Source organism: Tyto alba, unplaced genomic scaffold (assembly GCF_018691265.1).
Source record: "Tyto alba isolate M040663 unplaced genomic scaffold, T.alba_DEE_v4.0 Super-Scaffold_1000006, whole genome shotgun sequence".
NCBI lineage: Eukaryota > Metazoa > Chordata > Aves > Strigiformes > Tytonidae > Tyto > Tyto alba.
Genome location: NW_024881272.1, coordinates 27338660 through 27352110, shown reverse-complemented (window position 1 = coordinate 27352110; position 13451 = coordinate 27338660). Strand labels below are relative to the sequence as shown.

The 13451-nt window shown below is 37.5% G+C and overlaps 1 protein-coding gene across 5 annotated transcripts in view; it reads left to right on the top strand.

Annotated features, from left to right (window-relative positions):
* Nucleotides 1–13451, top strand: part of BEND5 (BEN domain containing 5) — a 960999-nt gene that overhangs the window by 519006 nt on the left and 428542 nt on the right. The gene's annotated exons all lie outside the window — the stretch shown is intronic.

Here is a 13451-nt window from a genome sequence, read left to right as displayed (position 1 = left end):
AAGGCTTTTTATGTTGTAAATGTTTGCACATAATGCTTTCTGTTTTACTTCACAATGTGCAGAATGAGCGTCTGGCTCATTTAGAGAGAGTGAAAATGAGCAATTCTATGCACAGGTGTATTGTGCTCCTTCTCTTTTTGCGTAAGCTTGAGAAAAAACATAAGATAATCTCTTTTTTTTCCTTCTCCAAAGAAAACCACTTTCTTGAGTGTCAGATGTTTTTAGAAATAATGGAAAGCTTTCTTCCTTTTTAATGAAATTTTAATTTGCAAGGTCATCTGTATGGAAACAGTCTTTTCACTCAGAAATATTCTTTTTTGTTTGTTTAATTATCTACTGAGTGACCTGAGCAAGACTTAGTGGAAATCAGTGTATTAAACATCTAGAAGACAGCAAAAAATTATATTGACACTGCAAAATGGAGTACAGTGCAGAAATGCATGAGCTATCAGAGACCTGCATAGCAGAGCTGTGCTGCTTGCAGCAGACTCACCAGTGCGGGTCCAGATGCTAACAGGCCATGTTATCTGGGTGCTGTGCCTGAGATAAATAAGACCTGACTCTTTATCTTTTTTTTTTTTTTTTTTTTTTTTTTTTTACTGGATTTAGGTCCTGTCATTCCAGTGCTGCTGAATTGCACCTAGACCTGAACTCTTCCTTGTGACTTTTTTTAACCTAGCTGGGCACATACATTTCTTCATTTCTATTTTAGTAGCACCCATGTATCACCAGTCCACAAGGATGTTATTGTGCTGGATGCAGTGTGACACCAAGCTGCCCCTGAATAGTTAGTGACTTAAATAGACAAACCAAGGGACAGTTGGCAGGAAACCTGGAAAGAGAATGTCAAAAATAAAGAATTATTTTAATATAACTGCATTTTATTTTTGGGAAACTGCCCACTACTGTCTTTATCGCCTCCTAGACTCATATGCCTCTTTCCTACCCCTTTTCTCCAATCTCTTATGTAACAGAAAATAGCAAAACAGTGATGATCATACAACTACAATGGATGGGACTGTGGAAGAAGGGAGCTGGAACTGCAGGAAGGATTTTTTCTTAGCTCATTTATTTCTAAGAATTGCCAGTAGGCTCATTTTTTTGGTATGCAGAACATTTTCTGTTAAAGCAGTCAACCAAGGTCACTGGGAAACCCACAAGAAAGGATAACCTAGAGCCTTTATTATTGTTTTGAGCTTGTAACTTGAAGGCACAAAGGAAGTTTTAGTAGAGATTTGAATGGGGAAGGTGTGATGATTTTGTGAATTCAGGCTGAAAGTGCAGGATAACCTGTGGTGGAAAAGTGTCCGTCACACAGCTCAGTGCAATATTGGAGGGAGTTATCTGAGATGCTGCTAAATGAGATAACATGAGTACTGATAGGCAGTAGTATCACTGCAGTGTCCTTAAAAAGCAGGTTAAAGGAAGGTGAAATGCAGTTTTAACACCGTGGTCTGCTTCTGACGTTGCAGCTAGCAGTGGTATCTGTGCAAGGTGCTGCACTGGACTGCGTAGATGCTGTGAGTGCCGGGACAGAGAGCGCTGGCAGAGGAGCAAGGCAGGGGAGGGGAAGGGGCAGAAGGCAGTGTGGGGTAAGGTCTGCCGTGGGGCCTGGAGACAGCAACAGAAACCATAAAGTCATATGTGCTGGGCCATACGTATCATAGGAGTGTTCAAAATATCTTGGTGACATCAGGGATTTTTTTTTTTTGATGTTTTTATTATATTACCTGCCCTGTTACACAGCTGCATCCATTGTCCTTATCCTCTGGGTACTATCAGAAGGAAGGATTAACTGTAGAGACCCTGATGTTCTGTCCATCCTCTGGGCAGCCTCAGAGTGATGCTAAATTTTATGTGGTGCTACCATCCCTGTGATAAACCTGCCTGCCTTCCATTCCTCCTAGCGACTCTGAGGGTGTAGGGCCAGTGGTTGGATTTAAAAGGAATCCTAATCTAGTCACTCAGACATGCTGCAAATTTGCTTTGGGATCTGATACAGAGCACTTAATTTGCCTCTTACTTGGATCAAAAGCCTATTTATTGTCAAAGATTTGACAAACCTGGCACCAAAAGCAACTTCATGCACTGCATTAGTGTGTGATCCTGAACTGAACCCCCTCACTCCAGCGGACAGGCATGAATTTTGTTATTCAAGCACTAAAATAGATTTCTGTATACTAGAAAAAATTCCTAAATGGTCTAGTTTGTGTACAGGGGCAGCTGCTTTGTGCTCTGGGATGGACCACTGCCAGCAGCACGGCCAAGCAAGACGTTCCCAGCCCTCTGCCCCCCTGCCCCCAGGTACGGGTGGTCACCTCTGCCATAGCGTTGGCTTTCACACCGGCCACGTGGACACTTGTGGCATCTCGACAAATGCCTCTCGAAGCAGGAGCCATGGTGCCGTGTGCGTCTGTACCTAGCGCAAATAGAGATGCTATATAATAGTGCTGCTACTAATAAATATAAACCATATAGATGTCAGGTTTCCCTGAGAATGTATTCTCCCCACAAACCAGGCGGCTCTACTGCGGTGTTCAGGAATTAACTGCAGGAGTATTACTCTCTTAAGGCTTTGTGTTATAGTTCTGTTTTCTTCACCTTTAACCCCACAATGGATTATGACCATACTTTCTCTTATAACTAAATGCTCTTCTGTCCTTTGACAAAACAGATTTGTGTCTTTTCATAGCTTTCTGTAGAGGGCTAATAATACATAGGAAAGCTTTACTGCCCACAGGAGACTTTGCCTGGCTGTAATAATAAGAAATGCTGTTGAAAAGTCATGATCAATGTTAATTCAGTTATTTTTCATTTTCTTTTTTTATAATGAAATCTTCTACTTTGTGCATTTTATCCAGTGCTACCCCATGAATTGCTCGTTGGAGAGAGGGGTCATTGGTTATAAAAATGAGTTCTTGTTGTTTGTCCTCATACAAAAATAACTGCAATATTTTGAAATGATGAATTTAAGGGAGAAAAAAAAGTGGAAACTTGGATGTACAAAAGATGTAAATATTGTTTTCCAGGTTTTATGGTTCCCACATGTCTCCTCTAATTGCATAGCTAACCCTGAGTTTATTAAGTTATTTTCCAGAGTCAAACTCATTTGTAAACATGTCAGAATAAAAACTAAATTTAAAAAACCAAAACCTTTGGATTAGAATTCTGGAGTGATAAACAAACTAATTTAGAATGTATTTGCATGTAATTTACATGTGCCAAAATAGGATTGCATGTGATTTGTAAATACAGGTCTTGAATCTATTTAACATTACAGAATAATACAGAAGAAATTAATTGTAGCTTAAAAAAAAAAAAAAAAAAGGTTAAAATAATAAAAAGATGGCTTAAAATGGACCATGTTTGAATGTGATTCAATGCACTGAAACTGGTGAGGAGAGATAAGCACGCAGAGAAAGCTGTAAATTCTAGCAGCAACATCTGTAGTAGTTAGAATACTATGTTTTATAGCAATCCCTTACCTCCCCCATGGACTTTACTATGGCATGCAGTATATTTATTATTCACTTTCTGCAAGAGATGTTTTCCTAGCACAGCCTTAAAAAAAAAGTCTGTTTCCTTTCTTTTAATGTTCAGACTTGTTCATGGATAATGCCACCAGCTTCCATTTGAAGCATCTTGGCCAGTTTGTCCTGTACACTTTGGCACAAGATAATAATTTATAATTATCCTGCTTCCTACAGTGGTACCAAAGGATCAAGCAGCAGATAAATCTTCCACTTTGCTAGGTACAGTCTCTATTTGGAGAAGACCTGTTGGTCACTGGTGTGTGCAAATCTTCCAACCTGAGTAGACAAGGCAACTTTAGAGAGGGAGGAGGAGGTCATGCAAGCTAGTGAGCAGCGTTGGTGATGGGACTTGTAGAGTGATGCTGAAGGGAGAGGACACTGAGGGTGGGAGAGGCTTGGAGCAGTGACCACATGGAGCTGGCAAGGTCTTGTGAGAAGTGTCACAGATGCTCGGGGTGCAAGAAGATTCATGCACTGGTTATTTCTGTTGTTGCACCTGCCAGAAGGAGGCTCTGACATATTTTCCACCCAAAATACTATTATGTCAAGAGGCAGGATGGAGGATCCCGTCTATGCCTGCTGTGTCGGAAATGTGCAGGACAGAGGGAAACATCATCTATGGAGATGTGAGGTAGAAGGAGTGACATCAGCTATGATAGGTAGCTGGTCTTGCTTTGGCTACTCGGCTTCTGCTCCTGCTGTCAATGCTGAAGTGTATTCTGGGCCTTTGGATTAAAGCAGCTGTGGTTTTGAGGGAAGAGGAAATGCTCTTTGGATAACTTTCTATCCAAAGATAGAACTGAGTAAATTCAAATGTAAGGACTGAACTTAGTAGTACTGACATACATTACTGGAGTTATGGGGGAAAGGATGCTTTATTTAGTTGTTTGTTTTGTTGTTTGTTTCTTTGTTTGGTTGGTTTTTTAATGTAATGCATGTTTTCAGGCTTGTATTCACATACCAAGGGATATCCTTTCCTGTATTCATAGCCTTGCAGCTCAGAGTTTAAAAATGGCATCAAAGTGGTCCTACAATATTTGATGTAACAGGAACTGTAGAGCTGATTGGTGTTGAATTTCACTTGTTTTCAGACTTTGCTGAGAATAAGTAGAGAAGTAAGGATATCCCCCTCTGAATCCTGGTGATTTTTTTCTACACTGGTTTCATTTCCTACACTTTCTTTACTTTTTAGACCAGAGGGAGAAAAAAAAAATATATAGGAGGGAAGGGAGGAAAAGCAAACTTATTGGTGTAGGAGACAGAGCTTTGTGTATTTGCTACTTAGCATTTTGCTTGAGTACCATGGAAGAATACTCGTTATCAAGGAGGACCAGATGTCAGGAACCTTTCCATGATTTTTTCAGGTCATAATACTTCTATTTCAGTGTGTAGATAAATGTCTCCAAATATTTTCTTGTACTTCTTATCATTTCATCTCTGTAAGAATTTAATTTTAGCTTTAAAAAAAGGTTTTATTTCCCATTTGGCTATGAGACATTTTGTATATCTGCTTTAAATGTTAATTATTATTTAGAGTATAATCTATTTAATTCTTTTTAGCTGTCCATTGCTTCCCAAGAACACAGCTGGATGAAACAAGAAAGATGCACCATTATATAGATGATAAAGTAGCCTTTTATCCCAGGAGAAGACAGTTTCTCAACACCAAGGTTGAGATGTACCAGGGCCTGGAGTGGAGGAGCCTCCCAGTTTCTGTCCCCTCGGTATTTGATACATAGCATGAGTCTACTAAGATGGCTTTTATAATTAAATCATTGGTAGTAGTGGAGCATCATTCCTGTAACTTCCATTCTACCAGAGTTATTGTTGATGGTGAATGAATGGATTTAGTGGGAGGTTGGTGGTAGGTTAAGTGTTTTTAAGATGCATATGAAAGTGAGGAGTTAGAAAAACAATAGCAGGTGATACTAAAAAAAAAAAAAAAAAAAAGAAAAAAAGAAAAAAAGAAAAAAAGATCCAACAAGTAATAAAAAGCTTTTGCACATATCCCAAGTTAAGCAAATCCCTTATATGGACATCAGTGAATCTGAAGCACTATTTTGTCTTACAAAATCTGCTGACTGAATTTGCTATTTGGGGAATAGGGAGGTGTTTGTATCTTTATACAAAAGAATGGCTTCTTGACAGAAAATGTGTCATGGCTACCTTTATCAACCGAGTCCCGAAGATAAAATGTGAGGCTAGCAATTAGCATCAATGACCAGCTGTGAAAACACGAGTTTTCCTCATTTATTTTAATTATATTTTTGTTCAAATATTTACACATTTTATCTCTTACTTATTGCAAACTTTATTATAATTTTCAAGAGCAAATGAGACACTTTGGATTAATATTTTGTATATTTGTGTATTTATCTCTTTCTTTATTTGCCAAGTTAAATGCAAAACAGAGCCCTTGTTTATATGAATAGTATCTATATGGACTTATCTATATGAACAGTTGAAAAGCTGGGCATTAGATCGCATAGCTCATCAGTCTAGCTTCAAGCCTTACCCAGTAAACATGTGAATGACTTTAAAAATCTGCAGTATGCTTCTGAAACTTTACATGATACCATTGTGTTGCATGTTGCAGCTTAGTGGTTCACAGATCAATGGCTGGTGAAGCCAGAACATTTTTTCCTGTATTTTATTTGTATCCATTGTTCAAAGATAATCAGTTCCAGAAAGGAACACTGCATCCATGCTGATATTACCTTCAAAATGTTTCCTCACTGGAGCACAGACACCCAGTCCAGTTCAAATGCACATGCAAATGCTGTAGAGTTAAATTACAAATATGTTTGTAATACTGCCAATAATATGGCCTGATTTCTTTTATTGTAACTCAAACTCTCCTGTGCTATTGTGACATTGCTAAGAAACATGGAGAAGACAGACACAACTGAACTTTTGTTCTCTCCAGGACTTGGGTAGGCAGCTCAGACAGATGGTTCATTTGTGATCCAGAGCCAGAATACTTGTATGTTCCTGATTTCCTTAAAATGCGGCTGGCAAGAGTGATGTTCATCTGAGATGGATTTACCTTGGATGATGAAATCCAGAAAGCAAGTCACTGCTCCCAGGATTAGATTTCAGTATTTAGAAGCTAAAAGCTCCTTAAGATAAATGGATGCACTGCCCCAAATTTCTATGCAGTAGTATTGACCTAGGTTTTATTCCTCAAGAGTGACATCTCGTGATGTCATTGCAAATGTCTGCTCAGAGCACAAAAGCAGTCAAAAATGCAAACAGAGTATTTGAGATTATCAAGAAAACTAAAGAACAAATTAGATGTGACAATACACTGCTCTTAAAATAGGGTAGAGCTAGCAGAAGTGCTGTGAAGACAATGAGGATGATCAGTAAAATGGCTTCCACCTGAAAAGAAATCAAGTAGAAATGTGATTGTTCTGTGGGATCTGCCACTAGTGTAAATGGAGCTTGAACTGAATTTCTAAAGTTCATGGGTTTTTTCATAGTTAAAAAATGTTGCAGCTACTGCTGTATAACTGTATTTTGAACCACATGATGATGGATAAATATAGCAATAAATACAAGTTACTTCTAGTCCAGGGATCATAACAAGTTTATATTCATTTAGGGTGAAGAGAAGGCGATTACAACCTGTACTATGGTTTGCTTGAGAAGGACTAAACTCTCACAGCTATAGAAGTTTCTTAGCAAATATTTGAAAAGAAAATGTACTTTTTTCTTTTTTTTTTTTTTTTTCTTAAAAAAAAAAAAAAAAGTATTAATTGTATATCACCAAAGCCACATCCCTTGACATGAAAGAAAACAACATTAGCTAAAAATCCATTCTGGTTCAGTGATACAATGAGAAAACATTAAGAAGTAAAACTCAAATATTTAGCCCTAATGGGAACATAAATAGTTATCAAGTATAAATAGAAGAAGTAAAAAAAAGAAAAGGGGGAAGGAAACAGAAGACATGAAGGGCAAAGAAGACATCCACATGGGAAAAACTAAAAGTTCTAGTTTTAGTATATTTGCTAGGATCTCTTTTATTCTAAATAGACTAAAACTGTACAGGTTTTAGTTCACAGTGATGATGCAGAAAAGGCAGATATGCTCAGAGTTTCTTTTAGTTTCTGTCACCTTGGGAGGAAATGCTTTAAAGTTCAATAATAACTGAAAAGGATTTTGTTCTGATCTCTGTTAAACACACTTAAATCTGAGACAGATATTTCTTGTACAGAAGACCTTGAGGAGCTGGGATCACCTCAGACCCAATGCTATTGTAAATGAATGTATCTTGGAACACTGTGGGAGTACCATTGTATTGTGCAAATACTCAAAAAGGCGACTCTTGGGACTCAGGATAGCACAGATTGGTATTTTGACAACAACCCCCAGGAAACTAATTAAAAGCCTGATGAAGGTTTAGTTAGAAAAAGTTAAACACTAATGAAAGGCAGTCAGCATTTCATGAGAATGAGGATTTGTCAAACAATTAATCTCAGCCTTTGAGTATTATAAATTTAGTTGATAAAGTTAGCTGCATAATCTTTTTCGGGTGTTTGATTTAGTACCTTACAACTTTTTAAAATACAGAATATATTAAATAGGTTAAAGATCAGTCAACTGACACATCTCGCAAATCACTCATCATGTAGGAATCTCACTTGAATAGGGCTCTTTTTAATGGGTTTCTTTTCACAACAGTGGACCCAATGCTATTTCTAATGATGATTTGTCAGTGATTGAAACATCACTGTTGAGTGGTAATGTAGACATGTTAATCATACAGCGCAACCTTGATCTCTTGAGGGACTGGATCCATTCACACAATATGCATTTCAACATAACAAATAACAGATTTCTGCTTCTTAAATCCAGGAATGCAGTCAAAGCCTGCTTGATGGAACAGTATTGACTGAAAGAATTTGGGATTGTGTTTGTCAAATAATTAAATTGGATGTATCCTGGAAAGGTATATACACAAACCAATGATTATCTATATATATATATTTTTTTTTTTTCTAAATATACTGAATATACACAGGAAAGCAGAATGGATCAGAATGTCAAAACTATATCTCAAAATATTATATACCTCAATATGTGCTATTCTGGTATCCACTTACAAAGAAAAGGCATTGAAGTATCAGGGAGTTGAGAAAACATTTCAAAATATAAGACCTTAAACTCTGTTTAGCTAGTCAAAAATGAGACAGGGAGGTGATGTGATAAACATTTGAAGGTAGGCTCTGAGTCTACTGATAGCCTGTGTATATTTGTTTTTTAATACAGACAACTGATCCAAATTACTTTTTTACTCCTTTCGCTCATGTATGTGTTCATGTCTGCATAATTGAGTGCTACACTCAAAGGCTTTAATGGAAGTTGCATCCCTGTGTACACACAAAATAAGAGGTCAATTTACAAGCAAGAACATATTTACAGCAAAGAACTGTCAAAAGATATTTTGAGTATCTCTCATAACCAGGACCAGAATCCCATGGCAATAGGCAAAGGTCTTTTGTTCAGCATGATATGGACTTTAAAGCATAGTATTTACAGTAATATTCACTACACTGGATGGTGCATGAGCTGGACTGGTGTTCTCCAAGGCTGGCTGAAATTATATGAACTTGCTTACTATGGAGGGATGAAATCATTGCTTGCTTGAGTTAAAATTCAAGTACCTAAATAATTTACAGCTTTGTTTTGCTTTGAATCTCTGTATAATACTCAGACAGTTTTGAAATGGGCAGGCTATAAGAGAGAGATTTCTGGGAAGATCTGCCCTTTAGTCAAAGGAGATAAACATATCTCAGTGTTACCAGGGTGTGATCAAAGTGAAGAGTTATTCTAGTAGAGAGAAGTATAGTTAGAAAAGCTACCAAGGAGAAGTGGTAACAGTCAGTGTTTAATAAAATATGTGAAGCTTTACTGTAGTTTCAACACACGAACAGAACTCAGAAGTAAGCTCTCAAATACTTAGTGTCTTTTTTCCTGACTTTTAGGTGACCATTTACACCATGCAAACTAGTAAAAATATTTCATGCTGTGATAAGCAAGGAAGATAAAATCAAGAAAGCAACATGGGAGTAAAGCAAAATAATTTGTCTGATGAAGTAGTGTGAGGTTAATAGCACTATATGAACAAATTAGAAGATGCATAGAAAACCCAAAATGGCTGGATCGGGCAAACCATCGAGCAGTCTACCAAAAATTACAGTTCTGTTTTACTGCCTTCCTCTTCCACTCTGAACAAAGTGTCCAATGTGATGAACTACATCTGGAAATCTTTGGGCTACATTACAGTGTCCCAGGAAGGAAAAAGCTGTTGGAAGCATGCAGGATAAGGAGTGAACAGAGCAGGCATGCTTCTGAAACAAAATCATACTGCTCTTATTTCAGATGTGGAACTCTGACAGAATCTCACAAATGTTAGAGATCAAATTAGGAGTGGGGAGCTCATATCACTAAACTATTAACATAGAACTAAAATAGCTTGCATGAAGTTGAATGTTACTTTGCTGCTTTACAGAACCTTTTTATTTGGGTGGTTGGAAGTCTGTGTTTCCCCTTAACAAGGCAGAAGAATTTAATGGCATTATATTATTTGGAGTTGAATGAGTGCCTGCAGGCTTGCTTGATGAGCAAAGTGACATCCTGAGGAAACATAGAGCAAATTGCAAACAAAATTCTTATTACTAGTGGCAGTTACCTCCTGGAGTAGGATTGATTTGGAATCCCTGTAAGGATAGTGCTCTTCTCGCTCAGCCAACTTGACAAATAAGAACATTTCTCAGGAGTTCATATTGAAGTTGTGTTGGTGGTAATAGAATTTAACTTTCAGATTAAATACAATTAAAGCAAAGTACTGAATGTCACTGTGCCTGAGAAATTAATTTTAAAAGTTACATATACACCCCTTTTCTATTGCAAAGGTGATAAAAAAAGACACTGCTTCTACTCATCCTTAGAGTGGGCATGAAGAGCCACTGGGATTCAGAGATTCAGGATTCCCCCAAAGAATGACAGCATCCATCCTCTGGAATGTGAGAGGGAGGACATAGAGATAGTCTGGACTATTTGACAACATCCATGTGAAGCAGCAGACATGCTATTTTGGAAACTTTTTTCCTAAAAAAAAAAAAAAAAATAAAATAAAATTTCATATGTAAGCAGTGTAATAACAGCCTTGACAGGAATCAAAACAATCTGCAGTATTTGTTTTGTTTCCCATCAGCAACTACTTATGTCACTGCAACAAGAAGTGAAAAGTACCAAAATGTTCGTTCCTCTTTGCCCCATACAACTAAAATATCTGAAAACATTTACTTTGAGCATGAAAGAGGCTCTGGAGTGGAGACAACTGAGATAAATACTTGAATCTAATCCCAACTCATGTTGCTCAAATTCAGTTTAGATTAAGAAATTGTATGGACTGACAGAAATGTGGATTTTTGTAGCAGAACAGTTGACACTGAAGACATCATACCTATTCTATATATTTCTGAGCTCTCGTCTGTTCCTGTGACATGAATCTCTATTGGTGGTTGGAGTACATCTTCTAATTTAATTTAATCTGAGGGGAATCCATTTTGTGTGCTCCAGGATTGCTCTGTGATGTGAACCAAAGCATGAGAAATGCAGAGCATCAGGAGACTGGCATCCAAACTTAAAATGCTTAGGATGTCATATGGAGGAAGTAAATGTCATGTTAACTTACTAGTTGTCAAACATGTTTCTCCCAAATTCTTTTGTAACTCAGGGCACCACCAAAATGCTTTCAAATTGAATTGGTTTTAGTATTGTTTAATTTAGTGAGAAAAAAATCACTGTTAACAAAGTAAAAGAACAGCTGTTACTGTAATGCATCATGTGGAAAGGCAAGCATCTAAGTATTTGCTATTTTAGGTTTTGAAGAATATTTAGTAGTTTTCTGGAAGGCTGGACTTCTGCACTTGATAAACAAAATGGTGTTGATCTTCATATATGAAACCATTCAGAAATGCTATTAATACATCCGTTAATTAAATATGTGCTCATGTCCTGAATTTTTTACTCTAAAGTATATTTTACCATTTTAAAAGGGCCATTAATAATCATCAAGGACCAATGATACCAGAATTACGAGCTCACTAGCCTTCTAAGAATTCATATATTGCTACCCTGCAATTTGGCTGCATGCCTTGAAAGTTGCATGCAATATTTAAGGCTTTAGCCTGCCATGAGATCTGTCAGGCGTATAAGTAGGTATTCTGCAGTATCTGCTTACTTTGCATCTCATGTATGGTAATAGCCTGTTGTGGGTAGATTTTTGAGCATCTAGAAACAGTCTTCCCTCTTAAAACTGGTAAAATAAGATTCTAAGTCTTTTTTCCAGTTTTCTGATGTGAAATAATATTGCACTTGTATGTGCTATATTTTCTACACACCAGGAGGAAAACCATTAAATTTGTCACATTTCATGCAGCAGGGCTTGATACACATGGTGTCCCGGTGCACAATAGTACTCCATCGCCAAATACATTTGTTTTTTTCCCAGGAAACGATTGACATTGAGTGGTGCTGGAAATGAGGCAGTAGGTTAACTGGTGTCTACTCTGTTCCTCTAATGATAATGCTTTGTTTTTGAGGAACTCTCAGTAACCTATTGATCTCACTTCAAGAAGGATTTGATAAGTATCATTGATACTATCTTTTATGGATTTTTTTTGTTTCTTCTATGGGAATTATTTTTAGAGGTTTCCCTTTTATGAAGCACTTTTTTCTCTTCTCACCTTGAACTTTTATGACTTCTTACTGAACAGTATGAAGATATTTTTAAATTTGCCTGCAGTGGGGGAAACAGAAAAAAATTTGATCAGGGAGTGGATTGAATACAATTAAAAGGGTTTTTTTATGCTGTGTTATTCATTCATCTGTTTAGTTTTGATTCCTTAATTAGTCTGTAAGAAGAGAATCTACTGATGGAAGTCTGAAGTAAAGCCAAATGAGAGACTGAGTTACCCCAGAAATACTACTCTGTTTAGCAGGTCTGTTTATAAGTCTTCTCACTTGGTAGCAGTCATTTCTTAGTTAGTATAAACATGGTCCACCTTCCAGGGTTACTCTTAGTTTGTATAAGGGCTCTAGTCTTTTACACACTAGGTATCAGCTTTAAGAGTGTGAAGACCTTATTCAATGACACACCAAAGTCATTACCTTGTGGAAAAGCTGGTACATTAAAAATGTCTGAGAACATTTCTTCGGTTTCCTCGCAGCATTGGTCTTTTCTTCTCAGTGGCAGACTTGAAAAATTTGACAGGGTAACCTAACACTTCTAGAACAGTGTTAGAAGAAAGATGCTGCTGTGCATAAGAAGTAGAAATAACATTACATAAACCACACTTCTTATCCATAATCCTTTTGGGGTCTGGGTTATTTTTTGAATTTTAACAGAGAGTATGCTGAATGCTGACAAACAGTTATTGCTAGCTTTGTAATGTCTTTTCTAGGCTCTATTTGTAAATTGTGCCTTCTATTTATTTTCTTATTTGTGAATGAATTTGCAGAAAGCCAGGTAGGCCAGATATTTCCATCAGTGGAGTTTGGTGTGTTTGTGCCCAGAACAGACACAATGAGGTGCTGGGAGGCCAAGCTGTGTCCCAGTGTGCTTCAACTCCTCCCCTGAAGGAGAAAAGTTAGAGGAGGGAGAAGGCAATCCAGACTTTATGCCCATACAGCCCCTGGCCTTTTCCCCCAGGGCTGTCAGCAGGGGTGTTAATTAGTGTCAATTGTGACAGCCAGGAATGGAACTGGTGCCACAAATGCATTTGCTGAACTTGTCTGCCAGGAAACAGTTTGCAGATGGACATGACTTTCATTCACCACCAGCTTGGGCTGTGGTGTAATGGCAGACCTAAAGGTAAAAGTTGTCTAATATATTGCTGTTCCCTG